The following is a 22,377-nucleotide window of genomic DNA, read 5'->3' on the forward strand; positions in this document are numbered from 1 at the left end:
GTCTCCAGCAGGGGGCGTAGTCTCACACGTTAACCATGGGCACAACACAGTGAATGAAGATAGACAAATCTATGGAATATCCTCACGTTGGACAACATTAAATTATTGTTTCTGCATCCTATTCTCGAACCCGACGGACAGACATCAGGCTTTGATTTAAAGGCCACTGTGCTATAGCCCAGCCTACCTGAGAGACGAAAAACAAAACCTCCCGCTGCGTTGTTTTTAAAAATGTATCATCCCATCCTTTTCTGGTTAAACCCCATCATGTCGCGGTAGCCATCTGAAAACTGCAGACCGAAAACCAAGTCATTGGTCGAAACTGCCTGTGTGTCGACTGTCCACTCGGCGACTTTGCCAGAGGTAGGCGCGTTGCTATCACCAGAGAATGTCCGTAGACGGGCTCTGCTATCACTCAAATCCAAATCCCGTAGTTTACACCAGTGGATCACTTCCGGTGTTCACGTTGCTTAGTTGGGCTGAGATTTCAGTTTACATAGCCTAATGAAAGGTTCTCATGGAAAATAATTTTCTCCATCGTTAACTATTCCGATAAGTGGGAGGAAATATCTGATGACCAGCGCGTCCTGTGACTCTTATTACAGTCTCGTCATTCGACCGTGCGCCGCACGCACTGTCACATTCCCCTGCTCAGTTAATTCAATTCTGTCTGCTGACATGCTTCTAACTTTTGCTGGGCAACCAAATACAGGGCATAGTAAAAACACAGAAGACAGTAGCCTAATGTTATGTAAATGGTAGCACTTTTCCCATTTGTAAAACTGTAGTGAGCTTTCAAATGCAAAAAAAGATCAGTAATGCCATAGTCTACTAATTAGACCTTTAGATCACACTGAGTAGGCTAGCCTAATTAATGCCCGTGGTCAAAGCAAGTGGAAAGCAATTGCTTTTGTCAAGTAGCCTACGTTGAGTTCTTTTTCATTACAGTGCATGAAAATGCACTGTTCTGTTATCCGAAGTCTTCTTCTTTTTCTTATTACAGTGAAAAAGTGTTTCTGAGCATGTGTAGATATAACATAAATTAAATCTGTGAAATTAACAATAAAAAAATCAGTTTGTATCTTTACATGAAAATGTATTGTTTGAAATTAATCTGCATTTGTTCAAATTACAATAAAATTGTGTGTTTTTTCATTTACATACATTATTAAGTTATCCCAGTCGATCTTCTCAAGTACAAACACTCAACAAACAAAAAGCTTGTTTCATTTACGCTGTTTCGTACTCCCGCCAACTGGCACGCATCTGTTGAAAAGAGCAGAAGACCACCGCATTTCCAGAGGCTGGGTTTATGATTGAGTCCACTGAACGTTAAGGTAAGAATAAAGTTTGCCAAGTATCGATACCTGGTTATATTTATTTTACTGTCTATGGTTAGATTAGCTTCCATCTTCAAGTTAAACTACAAGACTCTAGAACAGTAGAACTAGTCGAGTCTTTTGGTTTAATTTGAAAATGAATGTTAACGTTAGCAAGTGGCCTTACTCAACTAGTGGACTTAGCCTAGCACTAGAAGCTACTAGTCGTGTGTGACGTTAAAGCAAAACCCTCGCCTTGTGTGCCTTGTGTACAAATGCATTTGTGTAAATACTCGAGGCAAACGTTAGGTTACAAGGATATTGACAAAGGCTGCACTTAAGATTGACGATGGTTTAGTTTTCTGGTCAAACGACTTCTTGAATTAGCCGAATTAGAACTACATTTGCTGCCGCTAGGGTGCGTCTGGATTTCTACGCTATTCTTAAATGGGCTCGCTACGAATGGGCACAAGCCAACAGTGATAAACTTGAGTGATTAAGGGACCGTAAAACTACAACCAACTGCCCGTGGCGAACCCATTCAAAAAGCCATTTGAACCGAAAACTAAACCATGGTCAATCTTAAAAGTGCAGCCTTTGTCATCAATATCCTTTTAACGTAACGAAGGTTTGCCGTTTTTACATCATTTAAAATAAATCCAAGGTACGTAATCATACCTGGGAATAGGTAACATTTACAGTTTTTTCTGAATGCTTAAACACATTTTTTGTAACTATGGCTTTTTTTGCAAAACTCTACACACAAATGGCAAAACCACTCACTGAGTTCGCAAAACTAAAAGCACAAACACTGCTTTGCACTCAGTTTGCAATTTTGTAACACACACTTTGCACAACTGTAGGCACAATGGCTATTATTTACACTATTTTGCCAACTCTCTGGCACACTTTCTCATGTGAAAACTGTTTTAGATAATTAGTTCACTTTGCAATCAGCCTAAGCACTATAAATAAGCCACAGGTAATGTACAATGGGTACGATGGAGTGAGCAGGAAGAGTGAGAAGAGAAAAAAACAGACACAAAAACAGTCATGTGGGGATATTGTCATGTCAGGCCTAGATACGTCATTCCAGAATATATTTTTCCCGGTGCCTTGGACTAGGACATTGCATGTGATGTAGATAGAATTTTGAGAGAGACGACCCGATGTAGACTGATTTGTTTTGTCTCAGTGAAATGCTATTTTGTGTTTTGACTTGGAAAAACACACTTGTGTTTGTTTTGATGTGTAATAAACACTAATACTTGAAGTTGGGATCCCTGTATGTTTACAGAACTATGACAAAAGTATGACCTCAAACTGACATAGTCTACCTTGTGCACAGAGAAAGCAAAAGCCAGATGTGTTTTTTATTCATACCATCAGTGTGTTGTTGGCACATTGTGTGCTTACTATTGTGATGGCTTGTGTTTACTGTTAGATACGAAAACACCATTTTTACGAAGGTGTGAAGAGTTAAGCAAGGTGTGTTAGCTTTTGCAAGAGAACTACAATGTTTTGCTGATTGGGTGAGAGGTTTTGCCATTTGTGTGTAGAGTTTTGCAAAAAAAGCCATAGTTACAAAAAATGTGCTTAAGCAATCAGAAAAAACTGTAATATACACCGAGTATATCATGTCAAAACTATCAAATGTTTTAGAACTTTCTCGAAGTTGAGTAAGATAAGGAAAGGCCAAAAATGTACATGTAAGACTTAAGTCAATGAGAGGCAAGGTCTTTCTGTAACCAGTTCTGCAACCAGCAGACTGATTTATTCAGTGTGATCTTTGGATTAATTTGTCCATGTCTTTGTTCTGTTTCTCTTGCCCATGTGTGTCTGTCTCATTATGTTTCTTCATCTCCATGTCTTGTCTACATCTCTTGGTCTCTCAGATCGAGAAGGAATTCTGCAGGATCACACTGAAGCTATTGCAGTCCACATTCCTGGGCAAGTTGGACCAACACACACCCAAGCTGTTGCCTGTACAGGAGGAAGGGTGGAGCCGTTGGGAAGAAACTTGATGAGACCCTTTGACATGTTAAATGAGGCATGTATTTACAACAGTGTGGTAGTAATTAGTTGTATGTAGTAGCTTTCTGATGTCTGTAATCTCATATTTTATATTAATCTCATATTTCTCGTATTAATTAGTAATCTCATTCCATATTTTTGTAGGACGACACAATTGAGTCGCGAAGAGAAGTTGTGATCAGAGGACTGGTGAATACACTGGAGAGTTAATGAAAGACTACCAGGTAAAGAAGATATTACTATGCATGAAGGACACAAAGTATAATCAAGAAAAAAACACAAAGTTCAGGACTTTTTCCATTGTGGTACTGATAATATTTTAGTATTTAATTATTAAAAATGCTGTAGTGAAACATGGGAAATCCTCACAGATATCTAGTGACATGTACACGAATATCCTAGGGTTTGTTGATAACACTGATGTATAACCATTTGTATAATTATGTAGTTAACAGAACCAAATATATGATATTCTTTATACTGTATAAAGCTGCATTGCTTAATTACTCCAACAAATTGAATTAAAATGGCCTTAAATGGCATTTGATTGAACTCTGTGATACCTGTAGACACCCTTGTTAAGCTACAATACTACTCAAAAGCACCACATAACAATCTGATCATCTGTTTGGAGAGGGGAACAAAGAGTTATGCATCCTTCACATTACTATACAATAAATAAGTGTTATTGTATTTCACAGGTTATTAATGACGACGATGCTGCGACCATCCAAGAAGCTATTACTACATTTGCCCTCGGCATCTTTGTTGTCAGCAAAGCCGGGGATGGTCTCCCCAAGCAAGCTGGAATAGCCATCGAGGGACCTTTTTGGTATCCCAGATGTGGCACATGCTTGCACCTATCTGATGGGCCTTATCTATGCCTTGGAACTGAGGTACCCTAATAAACTGAAATACACGTTTGAGGTCTTTCAGAAGATTTTCCTAGAGCTAGAGGATGCAAACCAAAAACTGTCCTCCAAAGTCCATGATCTCAAGGTCTGTTTGCAAGCTTAAAATCTATACAGATGGTGTATACAGTAGAATGTATTTTGATTTGTTTGTAATAGAATGTATTTTGATTTGTTCTTTTGGCTTTTGTCAAATAAATTTATTTATTTGAGCTAAATGACTTCCGTGTCTTGTTTTGGGTTAAGATGCATAATTATATCTGAGATTGTTTGACTCATGTGGGTTGCTAAGTTTCCAGTGTTGGGCTGCAACCAATTAATTAATCTGTCGATAGTCTTGATAAATTGATTTGTGGATTCGTCCATACAATGTAAGGAAATGGTGAAAAATCGATCACTCTTTCCCAAAGCCCAAGCTGCAACCTAAAATGTCTTGTTTTGTCCTGATCACCAGTTCTCAATTTAAAACATTTACATCAGAGAATCTGGGATTCTTCTTCTTAAAAAAAAAAAAAAAAAAAAAATGACTCAAAGAAAATTCTAATTACTGACAAATTATTTAGTTGTTAGCAACTAAATTGATCAATCAACTAATCGTTGCAGCTCCTGTCTTTTTATCAGTATGGTCTACACTTGGCTCCACAGCAGCATATCTTGACATGTGATAAGAGGATTGTCTTTTCGAACACATAGATGACACATACTTAAGTTTTTAAGTAGACCAAACATGATACAAAATATTGTGCCTGATCTACTTAAAAAGGTAAGGCAACTTTTTGCATCAGATGATTATGTATATAATGCAAGGCTAGTCTTTGTATAGGCTACTTAATTTCTTGAATGTAAGACATGAGTTTTGGAAGTGACTTTTACTTGAAAAGTCTACTTATCTTTGCAAGTACAAAAAGTCAACTTAGTTTAATTAACAAAGAATTTACTTATAAAATAAGGTTCAGTCATTTACAAAACTAAGTTGACTTTACTTGAAAGATAAAAGTTGAATTTACTTGATAAATTAATATTGACTAAGACATGAGTTTACAAAACTCATTTCTTACACACAAGAAATTAAGTAGCCTATACAAAGGCCAGCCTTGCTTTAACTACATATTAATCTGATGCAAAAAGTTGCCTTGCCTTTTTTAAGTAGATCAGGCTCAATATTTTTATCAGTGTGCATGAAAATGCACTGTTCTGTTATCCGAAGTCTTCTTCTTCTTATTATTATTATTATTATTATTATTATTACAGTGCATGCAAATGCACTGTATTGTTATTCCACGGGCTTCTTCCGACTTATTACAGTGCATGCAAATGCACTGTATTGTTATTCCACGGGCTTCTTCTGACTTATTTTTATTTGTATTGCATGTAATGGACTATTATCACTGTTCTTCTTATTGCATTGCATGCAATGGACTATTATCACTGTTCTTCTTATTATCGTCTTTTATTCTTCTTCTTCCGACCAAGTTTGACGTTTAATGACACTAAAACCACTGAACCGTTTGACGTCATTCAAACCCTCCTACAAAGGTCTTGTAACGGACAATTGTACAATGTATTTTTTACATTTGTGAACTTTATACTTTTTGAGATATTTACGATAAAAGAGCAACAAATTCCCATTGAGTTAACATTGACCGCTTTGGTGGCAACTTTTAGCATTATGACGTGACCTGCAGCTGAACGCAATACCTCTACCACTGGAGCTGGGAGTCTTCTGAACGTTCGTCTTATCGCCTGCCGTGATCCCACTTTAGGCTACTTGCTCGTAACTGACTGTACTTCTCTAATTACAGACACGGTAAGTGGTCCGATTTTTGGCATTTGACTCATTTATGTCGTCAAACATTATGTTGTATGAAATGATAGGTGACAAATAGCCAAACTATGTCAAAATAAAAGTCCAACAATCGCAAAGGCGCATTGTCATTTTTCTCTCCAGCCTTTGTAAATATTTCATAAATATATCTTATGAAGTCTTCATGGAATGTCACTTTACTATACAAGTTGTGAAGTATTCGTAATCACTGAGTTTAACACTGGGAGGTAAACTAGCCTACATTCAGCTGACCCGTATTTGTGTAACCTGGAAAGGTTGGACATTCCCAGTAGCAAAAGATGAGAAATCATCTGCAAAGGTTACATCATAAAACAAATACATTTTTATGAAACAAAAATTATTTGCTTGACCATGTTCTGTCTTTTTGGCACCGGAGTAGCCCATTGACTCAGATGTGATGTGATCAGGTAAGAGGTTTGGAACAAAAATGGCAATGCTGCTTTGCGATTGTTGGACTTTTATTTTGACAAGTTGTCGTCGTTCCACATTCATGAAACCTTCCACCTTCCACATTCAACTTTCCACATTCATGAAAGGTTTGGTATGAATGTTGAGTCATGTCTCATGAAACAGTCATGAATGCTTTATGTGCAGTTTATGACAGCTGCTATGAATGTATTATGAACTCACCCGTCAAGTAAAGTGTTACCAGTAGGTCTACATCGTAATCTGTAGAAAAAATGTGGATGACAGACCTAGCAAGCTGTATAAACTATTGTAGTTACATAATATCAGAATGGTCCATCCTTAAGACTCAGTTGATGATTATCAACAGCCACAACACACCCTTTGCCTACAAAGTGTTCTAAGCTGTTTACTTCAAACTGTTTGGCTATCAACTATCCTTAAACTGAAATGAATAAAACACAAAATGTTGCTTTGTTTGCAATACTATAGGCTAGTACATTTAACTACCATTACAAATTTATGGTGCAACAATCTCACTTAAATATCTAAGTTGTATTGAACATTGAACATTGTACACATTCCTTGTTTTTGGTATAACTAACTTGTTTGCTTTTGTCTTTTAGGTTCCAGGCCAGGCCAGTGTGGTGGTGACCGTGTATTGCATTTCGTGTGTGCCTGTCTGTGCGCATCCTGCCAACCATACATCGCTGACATTAACACTTACATTCATTCCTAAAAACATGTGACCATATCTCAACATATCTGCACATACCTTTGAACTATAGACGTAGATCTGAGATCTACACTGAGACATTCTGAGTATTATATTGTTGCAGGAGGACTATGCCGACAACTATATGAAGCATGCATACATTTGAATCATGTGCAGTGACATCTGTGAAAGTTAACTATGCTGTTAGACCTCTGTTTTTAGACCTGAGCTGTGCTGTGTTAAAATTAAGATTCTAACCTAAGTTCTGTCTAAAACTGATCATCTGAAGGGCTGAATCTTGTTCTTCAGTCTATATCACCATCAAAAGTGACCTATTTATTAAACTAACTGAGACCTCTAGCTCTTGCTGCCATTTCAGAATTACCACTGATAAATAGATCTGTCTTAAGATAATATGATTGGCATTATCAAGTTCTGTATATATATACACACACACACAACTGTGCTTTTTTTTTTTACTTCAAGCTTACATTGGTTGTTAAGTGTTCATTAGTGTATTCTGAGTATCATTCTGCTGTATTAAAAAAAAAGAATGTTGATGAATATTGAATTAACAATTTATTTTTACTGACTGTCATATACTCTAAGCTAACATCTAATCAAGTAAGTGGTTTTCAAGAATACTGGACACGTCTATGTAATCTGAATAATCATACTGTAAGTAATTTAATGTTATACACAGCAGCTTTTTTACATTTACATGTGATGGTAATTCCCTGGAATTGCATTTTCTAGTCTTCCTACCGAATTTGACGTTTAATGACACTAAAACCACTGAACCGTTTGACGTCATTCAAACACTCCTACAAAGGCCTTGTAACAGACAATTGTACAATGTAATTTTTACATTTGTAAACTTTATACTTTTTGAGATATTTACGATAAAAGAGCAATAAATTCCCATTGACTTAACATTGACCTCCATGGCGGCAACTTTAAGCATTATGACGTGACCTGCAGCTGAAAACAATTAACAGCTGAACGCGAGCCACTGCTGGAGCTGTGAATCTTCTGAACGTCTTCGCCTGCTGTGCCGTGGTCACTTTATTTGCTCGTAAACCTTCAGAGGCACATTTCTCTAGTGTTCCGGGGTTTTTTTGGTATTTGAGTCATTTATGTCGTCAAACATTATGTAACGTTAGCGTTATATGTATGAAATGATGTGTCACAAATAACTAAACTAACTTTATAACGTTAGGTAACGTTAGTGAAATAGTTGACGTTAGCACCTTGCTGCGTTGATATGTAAAGAAACCCACTGTTAATCAACGTTAATGTCGTCAACTTTACAGTGACCGATTAGCTGTAGGTTTCGATAGCGAACGACAATCAAACGTAATGCACTAATTAATGCATTAGTTCATAGGCCTACTAACCAGCAGCGTTTTAACTACAACGTTAACGTAAACCAGAGAAGTAACGTTAGGCATATAGATTCTAGGCTCTGGTTCTATCAGGTCACTTTCGACAGAATCAAGCACCTAGAATAGCTTATGAATGCAGACTGCATGGTGCTTGAGCCTAGGCTACTGTGTGAAGGGACCTGATGAAACCCATCATGGGTTTCATTCATGGCATGAATAACGTTAGCTACTTGTTGATGGTCATAACGTTATAGCTTCTACCTTTCACATTTTAGTTAAAGCTAGCAAATATGCTCCTTGTTTTTATTTTAACAAATGTTTAACGTTGTACACCGCTTGTTTGTGTATCAAATAGGCCAGGCTACGTTTTCATTCTACGCTCCTGATTCTTAAGTAAACACTATCACGGTATGCTATAGTTCGTCTATTGATGGGTTTCATCAGGCCCCTTTCCACAGGTGTATACAATCAAACACCTAGATTATGAATGCATTGGTGCTTTATTAATACCCCTGTGGAAAGGGACCTTATGAAAGCCATGAATAGGCTAGGAAATGGACCATACGACTAAACTCTTGTTAAAACACACTAAGTTGAGCTATAATGTTTGTGTTGTCAACATAGGCTATAATGTTTACTTGGCCTACTCATTTCTGCATTGTTCTGGTCTATAAATTAAAGTGTAGCCTGGCCCGAGAATCAAGCTTTCCAGTTGTAGTACATTGTAATCTGTAGGAAAAAATGTGGCTGACAGACCTAGCAAGCTGTTCAAGTTATAGCAGTTGGTTATCAAGATACTTAGTATCATAATGATCCATCCTTACTCATATGATTATCAACAGCAACAACAAACCCATTGCCTGCAAAGTTTTCTAAGCTGTTAACGTTTTATATGTAAAAAAATATGATTAGCTATCAACTATCCTTAAACTTAAAACAATAAAACACAGAATTCTGCTTTGTTTGCAATTTAATACTATAGGCTAGTATTTAAGCTTAACTACCAGTAGCTTGATGGTACAACAATTGGATTATACTCTACCTATTTTTATTGTCCTAGAATTGTTGAGAGAATTGTTTAAAGCTTAAACTGTTTATGATGTTAGTCGTTAGGTTAAAAGTGTGTCAGCCTAATGTAATGTAACAACTTCACTTAAATAAATGAGTTGTATTGAACAGTTGTACAATTGCAGACATTCCTTGTATTGTTTTAGTATAACTGTTAAACTTGTTTGCTTTTGTCTTTTAGGTTCCAGACCAGACCAGTGGTGATGACCGTGTATGACATTACGTGTGTGCCTGTCTGTGTGCACACCTGTCAACCAATCTCTGACAATGTTGCTAGCAACATACCTACTAACATACATTCTTACAAACATGTGACCATATCTCAACATATCTGTGCACATACCATTTAACCATACTGAGACTTATCCGAGATCTACACTGAGACATTGTAACTTGTATACTTGTGAATCATTCATACCTCTGAATCATACCTGTGCTGTAAGATCTCTCTTTTTAGACCTGAGCTGTGCTGTGTGAAAAATAAGATTCTAACCTAAGTCCTGTCTAAAACTGATCATCTGAAGGGCTGACTCTTTTATTCTTCAGTGTATATATCACCATCAAATTTGACCTAACACCATTAACTGAGGCCTCTAGCTGTTGCTGCCAGTTCAGATTTACCACTGATAAATAGATCTGTCTTAGGATAATATGATTGGCATTATCAAGTTCTGTATATATATACAAAACTGTGATTTTTACTTCAAGCTTACATTGGTAAGTGTTCATTAGTGTATTCTGAAACAAAGAATGTTGATCAATATTGAATTGACAATTTATTTTTACTGACTGTCATATACTCTAAGCTAACATCTAAAGTAAGTGGTTTTCAAGAATACTGTAAGACTATGTAATCTGAATAATCATACTGTAAGTAATATAATGTTATACACAGCAGCTTTTTTGCATTTACATGCAATGGTAATTCCCTGGAATTGCATTTTCTAGTTCTCTATTATTATTATTCTTCCAGGCCCTAATTTGACTCGAACTCCTTATCGTAGAAACTTGGTTCAAACTTTGACACGTAGCTCTTGAACCAAATTTTAGCATAGCATAGCATAGCAACCACTATAATTACCCTAGCAACAATCTAGCAACCACTTTATAGCATAGCAACCACTATAATTAAACCACTATAATTACCCTAGCAACAATCTAGCAACCACTTTTATAGCATAGCAAACCACTATAATTACCCTAGCAACCAACCCAGCAACAACTTTGCATGCACTGTATTTCCTTCAGGAAATGCTTTTCTAGTTATTATTATTCTTCCAGGCCCTATTTTGGCTTGAACTGCTTATCGTAGAAACTTGGTTCAAACTTCGACACGTAGCTCTTGCTGCAAATTTTCGTTCTATGACTTTTCATATTTCTACGACTTTTACTTTTTGAGATATTAAATAAAAACTAAACTTAAAATTCCCATAGACCTAACATTGGCTTTATGACATCATAATAGGCTATTAAGGAAATAGAATGCAATCAACTGCACCTGTGCTCTCTCACTGACTGCCTGCAGCAACTTGAATGGAACCTCTTCTGTGTCCCTCTCCATTCAACTGAATAGCTCACTTCTAATCCCAACTTTCTTTCACTTCCTTTTCTTCACTTTCCCTCATTTTCTCTATCCCTCTCTATTTCTCCCAATTTCAATAACTTTTAACTATTACTTTTTTTTACTATTTACACATTATAAAGCATGGTAACCACTATAATGACCCTAGCAACAACCTAGCAACCACTTTTATAGCATAGCAACCACTAAAATTACCCTAGCAACAGCCTAGCAACCACCTAGCAACCACTTATATAGCATAGCAAAAACTATAATTACCTTAGCAACAGCCTAGCAACCACCTTAAGTACCCTAGCAACAACCTAGCAACCACGTTTATAGCATAGCAACCACTATAATTACCCTAGCAACAATCTAGCAACCACTTTATAGCATAGCAACCACTATAATTACCCTAGCAACCAACCCAGCAACAACTTTGCATGCACTGTATTTCCTTCAGGAAATGCTTTTCTAGTTATTATTATTCTTCCAGGCCCTATTTTGGCTTGAACTGCTTATCGTAGAAACTTGGTTCAAATTTCGACACGTAGCTCTTGCTGCAAATTTTCGTTCTATGACTTTTCATATTTCGACGACTTTTACTTTTTGAGATATTAAATAAAAACTAAACTTTATAATTCTCCATAGACTTAACCCTTTAGGCGCCAGAGGTTTTTTTTCGAAGCTTTCGATTTTGACATCTTCATTTCAAAAGGCTATATCTTAAAAGTGATAAGAGATACAGACTTTCTGTAAATTAGAGAAATATTAAGGATGACCCAAAGTTTATGTAGGGATTAAATGTTTATATCTAATTTGCATATTATGACGTCATATGGTGGCGGCCATCTTGGATTATAGAATTTTCATGAAAAGTCGCATGTTTGAATGATAAAATGCACCACTTCTTTCCCCCCAAAATATCCCTCACCTTCTGTATGCTATATTGCACAATACTGAATGCTCAGGTAAATAGTAAGTAGTGAACAAACTGTGTAAATCATTACTAATAAATGGCAGAAACAAACCAAATGCATGTAGCGGTAGACTGGCCTTTTGCTGTAGAGATTTTCCATTTACTACATACAGTAGGCACTCTGATTCCATGTATGGGGCACATATATATTATTCAGATGACACACAAACACAAGTAGACAAGACCTGTTTAGTTCAAAAGCTCATTTGCTACGGCAAGGCACAGATCAGGAGTGAGATGACGAGACAAGACAAGAGACAATGTTAGTATTTTTTTCTTTTTGTTGATGTTTTTTTGTTTTTTTTCTTAGCTGACAAAGACACACACATCACAAGGACATGAACACACAAAAAGTGTGTGTCCTAAATGATCAGGGAAATATATAGCAAATCAACAGTGTAAATCATTACTAATAAATGGCTGACTTTTTTTTTATGTAGCAGGCCTTTTGCTGTAGAGATAATGACTCCCTATCCCTATCCATACAGGGCCGGCATTCCCATCATCTTGTGATAGACTATGCATGGCCTAATGTGTGTGTGTGTGTGGGAGAGGGAAAGAGCGTGTCACCACCTCCACCATGTGAGCAGCATGGCCAGATCTGCCTCGCGCGCGCCGAGTGGAGAGAATTTGCGCAGCTCGGACTAGGCCTACTGTCATTCTCATTGCGACTCCCCACACTGCCACTACGTTCCCCCCTAACTGTACTATTAGCACTTCGACCTCGTCTAACATACCCAGTGGCATTAGACAAAGGCTCCACCACGTTACTGTCGCCGCAATTGTGGAGAGGCACACGTTCAGAAGACAGAAGCTAGCGCTATGGACATTATGCTACCTCCAGCCTTGTTTGCCACACCACTAACACCCTGCTAACTTCCCGATGAACACTCCGAACCCGTGAAACATTATTGCCACCAGTGACATTGGGCAAACGATTCAACGTTTGTGCTTGGTGTAAGCTAAACTATGGAGTAAACTCTCACTTTGTCCAGCTGCATCATTGCAAGGCAGGGACGCATCTGAAGCCTCACTAAACGAATCACTGTCATTTTCTGAAGGCAGATATTCCCCTTCAGAATCAGGGTCCGCGAATAGAAGACCCAACACTTCATTTCAGGTAAACTTTTTTGATGCCATTAGACGATAATCTAATGCAAATACTCGCTGACGTTGACAATATCGCTCTGACAAAGTGGCTCACACGCACACTAGCTCCGGTATTGTACGCACTTGATTCAATGCAGCTGTAGCGCGAAAGTTTTGTTTAAAGAGTGCCCTTTTTTCGACTCGGGGATGACGTATGACATGTCTGCCATCTAGTGGGGTGGAGGTCGAACGAAATATGACACCCTATTTGACTAAATCGGCCGTTTTATTCAGTACCGCATCTTGTCGACTATAGTCGACTGTGGCGCCTAGAGGGTTAACATGGCTTTATGACATCATAATAGGCTATTAAGGAAATAGAATGCAATCAACTGCACCTGTGCTCTCTCACTGACTGCCTGCAGCAACTTGAATGGAACCTCTTCTGTGTCCCTCTCCATTCAACTGAATAGCTCACTTCTAATCCCAACTTTCTTTCACTTCCTTTTCTTCACTTTCCCTCATTTTCTCTATCCCTCTCTCTATTTCTCCCAATTTCAATAACTTTTAACTATTCTTCCTTTTTTTTATTATTTACACATTATAAAGCATGGTAACCACTATAATGACCCTAGCAACAACCTAGCAACCACTTTTATAGCATAGCAACCACTATCATTATCCTAGCAACAGCCTAGCAACCACCTTAAGTACCCTAGCAACAACCTAGCAACCACGTTTATAGCATAGCAACCACTATAATTACCCTAGCAACAATCTAGCAACCACTTTATAGCATAGCAACCACTATAATTACCCTAGCAACCAACCCAGCAACAACTTTGCATGCACTGTATTTCCTTCAGGAAATGCTTTTCTAGTTATTATTATTCTTCCAGGCCCTATTTTGGCTTGAACTGCTTATCGTAGAAACTTGGTTCAAACTTCGACACGTAGCTCTTGCTGCAAATTTTTGTTCTATGACTTTTCATATTTCTACGACTTTTACTTTTTGAGATATTAAATAAAAACTAAACTTTATAATTCTCCATAGACTTAACATGGCTTTATGACATCATAATAGGCTATTAAGGAAATAGAATGCAATCAACTGCACCTGTGCTCTCTCACTGACTGCCTGCAGCAACTTGAATGGAACCTCTTCTGTGTCCCTCTCCATTCAACTGAATAGCTCACTTCTAATCCCAACTTTCTTTCACTTCCTTTTCTTCACTTTCCCTCATTTTCTCTATCCCTCTCTCTATTTCTCCCAATTTCAATAACTTTTAATTATTCTTCCTTTTTTATTCTATTTACACATTATAAAGCATGGTAACCACTATAATGACCCTAGCAACAACCTAGCAACCACTTTTATAGCATAGCAACCACTATCATTATCCTAGCAACAGCCTAGCAACCACCTTAAGTACCCTAGCAACAACCTAGCAACCACGTTTATAGCATAGCAACCACTATAATTACCCTAGCAACAATCTAGCAACCACTTTATAGCATAGCAACCACTATAATTACCCTAGCAACCAACCCAGCAACAACTTTGCATGCACTGTATTTCCTTCAGGAAATGCTTTTCTAGTTATTATTATTCTTCCAGGCCCTATTTTGGCTTGAACTGCTTATCGTGAGAAACTTGGTTCAAACTTCACACGTAGCTCTTTTGCTGCAAATTTTGTTCTATGACTTTTCATATTTCTACGACTTTTACTTTTTGAGATATTAAATAAAAACTAAACTTTATAATTCTCCATAGACTTAACATGGCTTTATGACATCATAATAGGCTATTAAGGAAATAGAATGCAATCAACTGCACCTGTGCTCTCTCACTGACTGCCTGCAGCAACTTGAATGGAACCTCTTCTGTGTCCCTCTCCATTCAACTGAATAGCTCACTTCTAATCCCAACTTTCTTTCACTTCCTTTTCTTCACTTTCCCTCATTTTCTCTATCCCTCTCTCTATTTCTCCCAATTTCAATAACTTTTAATTATTCTTCCTTTTTTATTCTATTTACACATTATAAAGCATGGTAACCACTATAATGACCCTAGCAACAACCTAGCAACCACTTTTATAGCATAGCAACCACTATCATTATCCTAGCAACAGCCTAGCAACCACCGTAAATACCCTAGCAACAACCTAGCAACCACTTTTATAGCTAACCACTTTTATAGCATAGCAACCACTATCATTATCCTAGCAACAGCCTAGCAACCACCTTAAATACCCTAGCAACAACCTAGCAACCACTTTTAAAGCATACCAACCACTATAATTACCATAGCAACAACCTAGCAACCACTTTTATAGCATAGCAACCACTATCATTATCCTAGCAACAGCCTAGCAACCACCTTAAATACCCTAGCAACAACCTAGCAACCACTTTTATAGCATAGCAACCACTATAATTACCATAGCAACAGCCTAGCAACCGCCTTAAGTACCCTAGCAACAACCTAGCAACCAATTTTATAGCATAGCAACCACTATAATTACCTTAGCAACAGCCTAGCAACCACCTTAAGTACCCTAGCAACAACCTAGCAACCACCTAGAAACCACTTGTATAGCATAGCAACCACTATAATTACCCTAGCAACAGCCTAGCAACCATTTTATAGCATAGCAACCACTATAATTACCCTAGCAACCAAACCAACAACAACTTTGCATGCACTGTATTTCCTTCAGGAAATGCTTTTCTAGTTACAGTGCATGAAAATGCACTGTACTGTTCTTCCTAGGCAACTTCTTATTATTATTCCGCTTACCACTTTTTCCGTACGCAATTTCTCTTGAACAGTTTAACTTAGAAACTTCATTCAAACTTTGTAACGTAGGTCTTCAAACAGATCAGGTTGGTATGTCTTTTCAACTTTGAAACTTAAAAACTTTTTAAAAATCCCCATAGACTTAACATTGCCGATTATGACATCATAATACGGCCATTAAGCAATTAGAATCCTATGGCAGGTGTTCAGGCCACCTGGATCAACTGCCAGTCTCAGGCTTTAAGCATACAAACTGGCCCTATTAAGACTACACATCCTGTTCAACTGTTTCCTCTGCCAAAAACTGTTTCAAAATAAAAGTCCTCACTACAATATTTCACTATTAAACAATTTAACCCTTTAAACTACTGAACTGTTCAGCCATTGTAACTGTTACTTGTCATCAACTATGACTCCTACCCACTGTAGCTAGTTAGCATGGTTACCATAGTTAACATTGTTAACATTTTTAGCAAAACTGCTGAAAATGATTAGCTAAGTTAGCTAAGTAACATGGTTAGCATAGTTAGCATGTTCACATTGTTAGCATGCTAGTTAGCATAGTTAGCATAACTACTAAAAATGATTAGCTAGGTTAGCTAAGTCACATACTTAGCATAGTTAGCATTGTTAGCATGTTAGTTAGCATAGTTAGCATAACTATTAAAAATGATAAGCTAGGTTAGCTAAGTCACATGGTTAATATAGTTAGCATTGCTAACATAATTAGCATGTTTAGCAAAACTGTTAGAAAACGTTAGTTAAGTTAGCTAAGTAGCATGGTTAGCATAGTTAGCATTGCTAGCATAGTTAATATGTTTATCAAAACTGCTAGAAAATGTTAGCTAAGTTAGCTAAGTAGCATGGTTAGCATGTTAGCATTGCTAGCACTACTATAAAACATTAGCTAAGTAGCATGGTTAGCATAGTTAAAAATCTTAGCATAACTGCTAGCAAACATCAGAGCCATTCCAACTTTCAGTTATCGTCAAATATCTACCTATACACAGCCATTAAACTATTTGAATATCAACATTCATTAAACTTCCAGTCTGTCAACAACTTTTTAAACTATTTACCTTCAACTTTTAAACGGTCTACTTTTAAACTATCATTAAACTATCTATTAAACTAGCTGTCTATCAACAACTTTTAAACTATCTACTGTCTATCAACAACTTTTAAACTATCTACATTCAGCTTTTAAACAGTCTACTTTTAAACTATCAACTTTTATTAAGCTATTCAACCACCATGTCTATCCTAGCATCACCATAGTAACCATCTCTGTATTATCTGTTTTAACTATACATGATATTTTACATCACAACTTAGCATTTTCATGCACTGGTAATTTCTTGGAATTGCATTTCTAGTTATTATTATTCTTCCCACCAAATTTCTGCATCTAATTCAGCTTTAACCGTTTAACGTAGAAACTTCGTTCAAACTTTGTAATGTAGGTCTTGAAAAGGACACGTGGGGAATGTGTTTTTCACTTTTGTAAACTTTATACTTTTTGAGATTTTAATAAAAAACAAGCTTATTTTTCCCCATAGACTTAACATTGGCTGATGACATCACAATGGGCTAATTAACTTGATTTGCACCTGTATCAACTTCCAGCTGCTCACTAGGACCCATCAAAGGGCCAGTTAAACTGATTGCACCTGTTCTGCTTAACTAGGCCAACTCTCTCTGTGTCTCTCCATTCTACAAGGATATAAGGCACATTCCATCCAACTTTCTATCCATTCATCCTCTTCAAACCATTCACTCATCCACCCATTAAACTATCCACCAACATCCATTAAACAATCTGCCTATCAACATCCATTCAACTTTCTGTCTATCAACATCCATTACACTATCTAAATTCAACTTTTAAACTATATACTCTGTCTCAGGCTTTAAGCATACAATCTGGCTCTCTTAAGACTACAGATTCTGTTCCTATTAAGGTTTTGCACCTCCGTTCTAATGTTACGTCACCGTTTGTTTACAACTAGAGTGGTAGGCAAGAATGGTAGGCAAGGCACTGCAGAGTGGTAGGCAAGCCTACAACAGTCGGGTTGCATAGGCTACACATAGTTACAAATAGCTTCAAAATTGAAATTTTAATATCAAATATTGACTGGGATGCCGACCACGTGTGTAGGCCCTAACAGTTGGTTTTACAATAAGAGGCAAAAAGGCGACGAACGACCGTTTAGCCTACCTATCCTCATGGTTGTGGAGGATGATTGTTAGCAGCTTGAAGTCTTTTATTCTCAAGATGGCCTAATGGTGTAGCCTAGGCTACTGTCTACGAAGACATATAGGCTAAAATATATGGAGTGAGGATTGTCTCAAAAATATTTAAATAAATATAAAAGGATATATATACATATACATACATTTATAAATATCCAAGTACAAAATACAAAAATACAAATAAATAAACAAATTTATATAAATAAATGTGTCTTTGTAAATATATTTTCGAGATTTGAAAATAAATATGCTTGACTTTGTATGTGGAATCTGCATTTGTGAATGTCCTTTTTGCTTTTATGTCGATGACGTAATTTTGAGACATTCCTACTGCACACCAAGATCCACAAATAAATACCACTAGATTTGAATGCGAAGACACCCTCCACTGAACAACCAGCAGATGGCAGTGTTGTGCAAAGGCGTCGTGCAACGATAGCTAGGCTCTGGCTGTACAGTCATTGGTATCCGGTTCTGGCCTCAATCGCAATTACAAGATGAACGTGGAAGCGACCGGTGGATTACCTGGATGGGTAAGTAGTTCTATTTGTTACTTGTGTGTGTTATAGTGGATTTTTTCTTCAGAGAGATATGAGTTTACTTGGTCAGTATACAGACGTTAGCAGGTGTTGACTCGACGTCTGCGAGTGTTAGCCAGGTATGATAGCAGCTCTATGATCCCAGGTCCCTACAAAACGAAACAAATCAAGCTAATTGAGCCCCAGCTAAACTGTAATAACGGAATAAGTAAAGATGGTTATCGTTTTCATCTGAAGGCAGTGTTGTCCACACAGTCGTATGCTTGTTACTTGATGAAAACTATACATTTTTGCTAGCATGGTTAGCAATACTAGTCAACATGTTGCTAGTTTGACACAAAATTTACTGTCTATGGGGTTGGGGTGGGGTTATGGGGTGACCAGACTCCCGTTTTCTGACTGGGCACTCTACCCTGCTGAAAAATCCAGTTTAGGCTGGTGGCTGGTTTTAGTTGGGTTTTAGCTGGTTTGGGCTGGTTTTGCTCATTGGGCTGTAGGTTAGAGAGATGCCGCACACTCCCGAGTCCATCCTTTTGAGGTTCTTTATCAATGATAACATTTCAGCCTTCCTCAGTTCACATAGGCTCGTAACAGATGTTCAACCCACAGTTTTTAGCCAGAGTTGCTGTGCAGGCTTAGACTAGTGGGCATGTAATACAAGCGTCACAGTAACGTTACAATTGTAGATGTGAGTGTATTGGGTTTACATGCCCACTAGTCTAAGCCAATTATGAGTGCCTGGCCAGCTGTATATAATTAGAACTAATCAAGTATCTGGCTAAAAACTGTAGGTTGAACCTCTGTTACTATGTGATCTGAGGAAGGCCGAAACGTTATCACTAATAAAGAACCTCAAAATGATGGACTCGGAGTGTGCGGCACCTCTCTAACCTACTGACTAACTTTAGGCGGCCAGCACCTCGCAATCTGGTGTGCGTCTGCATCTTCTCACAAGTTTGCTCATTGGGCCACCGCTTGGATTTTCTTGTGAGACCACCTTAGGAAGCTGGTCATGTCGGTAAGTGTAATGTTTTATATTGGTCATGCTGGTGACCAGGCTATCAATCTTACATTGATGGTTTAAGATGGTCATGGCTGGTTTGACCAGCCATGAAGCTGGCCCAACCAGCTAAACCATAAAAACTCAGCTGGTGACTGTCATAAACTGGGTTAACCAGCTAAACCAGTAAATAAAAACTCACAAAAACATAGCTTAAACCAGCAAACCATAATCTAAGCTGTTTTTTTCAGCTGGGTAGTTAGACTCAGAGCATAGACACTCACACACAGCCCCCACCACCACCACCCCTACATACACATAGTACACCCCACACACACACACACACACTTAACATTATACACAACCATCACCTTCTACACGTGTTATTTTGAGTAATTGCCTGAATTATTTATTTATTTAATGTTTGGCTTTCTAGAACGCATTAATGCAGTATGTGATGGAAAGACTGCGCGACAGAGTTCATCGGGCTCTCCAACAAACACCCCTTGATCCTGACTTCCTAGAATTCGTTTGCACACAGGAACTGGTTTTCATGGACATTATTGCCCAGCATGTTCCAGTGCCTCCAGAGGTCATGGATAGATTAATTGAGCTGTGCAGGGCACTTCAGCAGTTGAGAGTGCACCAAGACGATCACTTACCAATGCCAATTCATTTTGAAAGATGTCCTAGGAGTGGGCGACCAAAAATCGCAATCAATATGGATTATGTACAGCATCTGATGGAAAACGGACACCCAGTGATCACAATTGCCAACTTTCTGGGGGTGTCCCGTGCAACACTGTATAGATCCATGGCTGCCCATAACCTGCCTGGCAAGCGAGCTCAGTACAGTAGGTGTTCAGATGCTGAGCTTGATGAACTGGTGTCTCAGGTAAAACAGTGGTGGCCACACTCAGGCTACAGAACAATGAGGGGAGCACTTGGAAGACTAGGCCATCAGGTTCAGTGGGATCGCATCAGGGCAGCAATGCACAGAGTGGACAGCCTTGGGGTTGTGTCAAGGATGACTCAGCTGGGATGTGTTGTAAGGCGCACATACTCTGTTCCATGCCCCAAGTACCTCTTTCATATTGACATAAAACACAAATTGATACGGTAAAGTAATATACCTTTGTGGTGCTTAGATCTGTAAATCTTACATACTGTAATCTAACAATTTAAGTATTAACTGTTGTTCCTCTTCTCATCTATTAGGTATAACATTGTCATATTTGGAGGCATTGATGGTTTCTCACGCAAGGTAAGAGTAAAGGATAGGTTAAAATTGTCTATCAATAACTATTGCTTTAGAGACAACATAAAACAGATACAGCAGGTAGAGAGAGCAGGCACTAGGCCTTGGGGCAGCCATGGCCTACTGGTTAGGGCTTCGGGCTTGTAACCGAAGGGTTGCCGGTTCGATTCCCGACCAGTGGACCATGGCTGAAGTGCCCTTGAGCAAGGAACCTAACCCCTCACTGCTCCCCAGGCGCCGCTATAAGCAGGCTGCCATCTGTAACGGGTTAGTGTGTGCTGTGCACCTCACTGCGTGTTTCACTGTGTGCTGTGCTGTGTAAATTCACTAATTCACAATTGGGTTAAAGGCAGAGATGAAATTTCCCTCATGGGATCCAAATAGTATAGGTTATTATTATTATTATTGTCCCACTAGTAGCCTAGTTCCAAGCAAGCCAGACAGGTTAATGGCAAGATACCTGGCAAGACCTAACCCATTTTACTAGTAAGATAATATGACCTTCAGTAATTATGTGGTTGAAATGTTACAGATAATGTACTTGAATGCGGATGACAACAACAGGTCCGACACAAACCTTGCCTTTTTCAGCCAGGCTGTTCAAGAGTTTGGATATCCTCTCAGGTAAATTTGCAGTGTGGTATGAATGACTGACTGTTTTTGAGGTGTGTTTACTTTACCATTAGAGTGTGTTCACCTTGCTACTGCAGTTCCTTGTGCTATTTCTTGTAGAGTGCGAGCAGATCATGGAGGGGAAAATGTGGGTGTTGCCCGATTGATGTTCACCATGCGCGGACCAGAGAGTGGGTGTGTCATGAACAATAAGTTCCGGCTTGCGAAAAAGTTCCGGATGACGTAATAATCACGTTCCGATCAGCTGTTAATTTCTAGGTGAATGTCTCTTAGAATCTTCGTGAAACACTGTCTAAACACGTATGAAAAAGGGAGAATTTAAGTCGTCAGTGCGAAATAGATAGCCTATATTTTACACTGTATAGGGGAGAAGATGGAATATGTATCTGGTGAAATACAATTAGCCCTGACTCTTTCGTTTTAAGGTTTTATTGAGCGCCACGCAGCACGTCAAACTTGTAGCCTATTTTACCGCGTCTGTGAACAATATAAGCTAGCCTAGGCCTACTTGGGGTTGTCTGAAGCTAACTATCTGAAGCTAGGCCTGCTTGAAAACACTGAAATAGCCTTGGCTACTGTCAT

At 38.2% G+C, this 22,377-nt stretch overlaps 1 protein-coding gene and 3 long non-coding RNA genes across 8 annotated transcripts in view; 2 read left to right on the forward strand and 2 right to left on the reverse strand.

Annotated features, from left to right (window-relative positions):
• LOC125300380 (major facilitator superfamily domain-containing protein 8-like) overlaps positions 1-22,377 on the reverse strand; it is a 106,209-nt gene that overhangs the window by 34,667 nt on the left and 49,165 nt on the right. Inside the window, exon 1 of one of the 4 annotated variants that reach the window (XM_048252279.1) lies at positions 188-2,038. The exons of the other annotated variants lie outside the window; for them this stretch is intronic. The gene's annotated coding sequence lies outside the window, so the exon portion shown is untranslated. Of the gene's footprint in view, positions 1-187; positions 2,039-22,377 lie in introns of those variants that run through there. 4 annotated transcript variants of the gene reach the window in all.
• On the forward strand, positions 254-3,393 carry LOC125300384. The gene is made up of 3 exons (XR_007194543.1): positions 254-363; positions 1,283-1,337; positions 3,215-3,393. It is a non-coding gene; the product is annotated as an uncharacterized LOC125300384 (long non-coding RNA).
• LOC125300385 lies at positions 3,228-21,969 on the reverse strand. Of its 2 annotated transcripts, none has more exons than XR_007194544.1 (3): positions 21,860-21,969; positions 20,567-20,990; positions 3,228-3,302 (listed from the first exon to the last, which is right to left on the reverse strand). It is a non-coding gene; the product is annotated as an uncharacterized LOC125300385 (long non-coding RNA). The 2 variants fall into 2 exon arrangements; XR_007194545.1 differs by lacking the exon at positions 3,228-3,302 and adding an exon at positions 18,969-19,053.
• On the forward strand, positions 3,496-4,763 carry LOC125300386. Its single transcript, XR_007194546.1, has 2 exons — positions 3,496-3,577; positions 4,055-4,763. It is a non-coding gene; the product is annotated as an uncharacterized LOC125300386 (long non-coding RNA).

This window comes from Alosa alosa, chromosome 9 (assembly GCF_017589495.1).
Source record: "Alosa alosa isolate M-15738 ecotype Scorff River chromosome 9, AALO_Geno_1.1, whole genome shotgun sequence".
NCBI lineage: Eukaryota > Metazoa > Chordata > Actinopteri > Clupeiformes > Clupeidae > Alosa > Alosa alosa.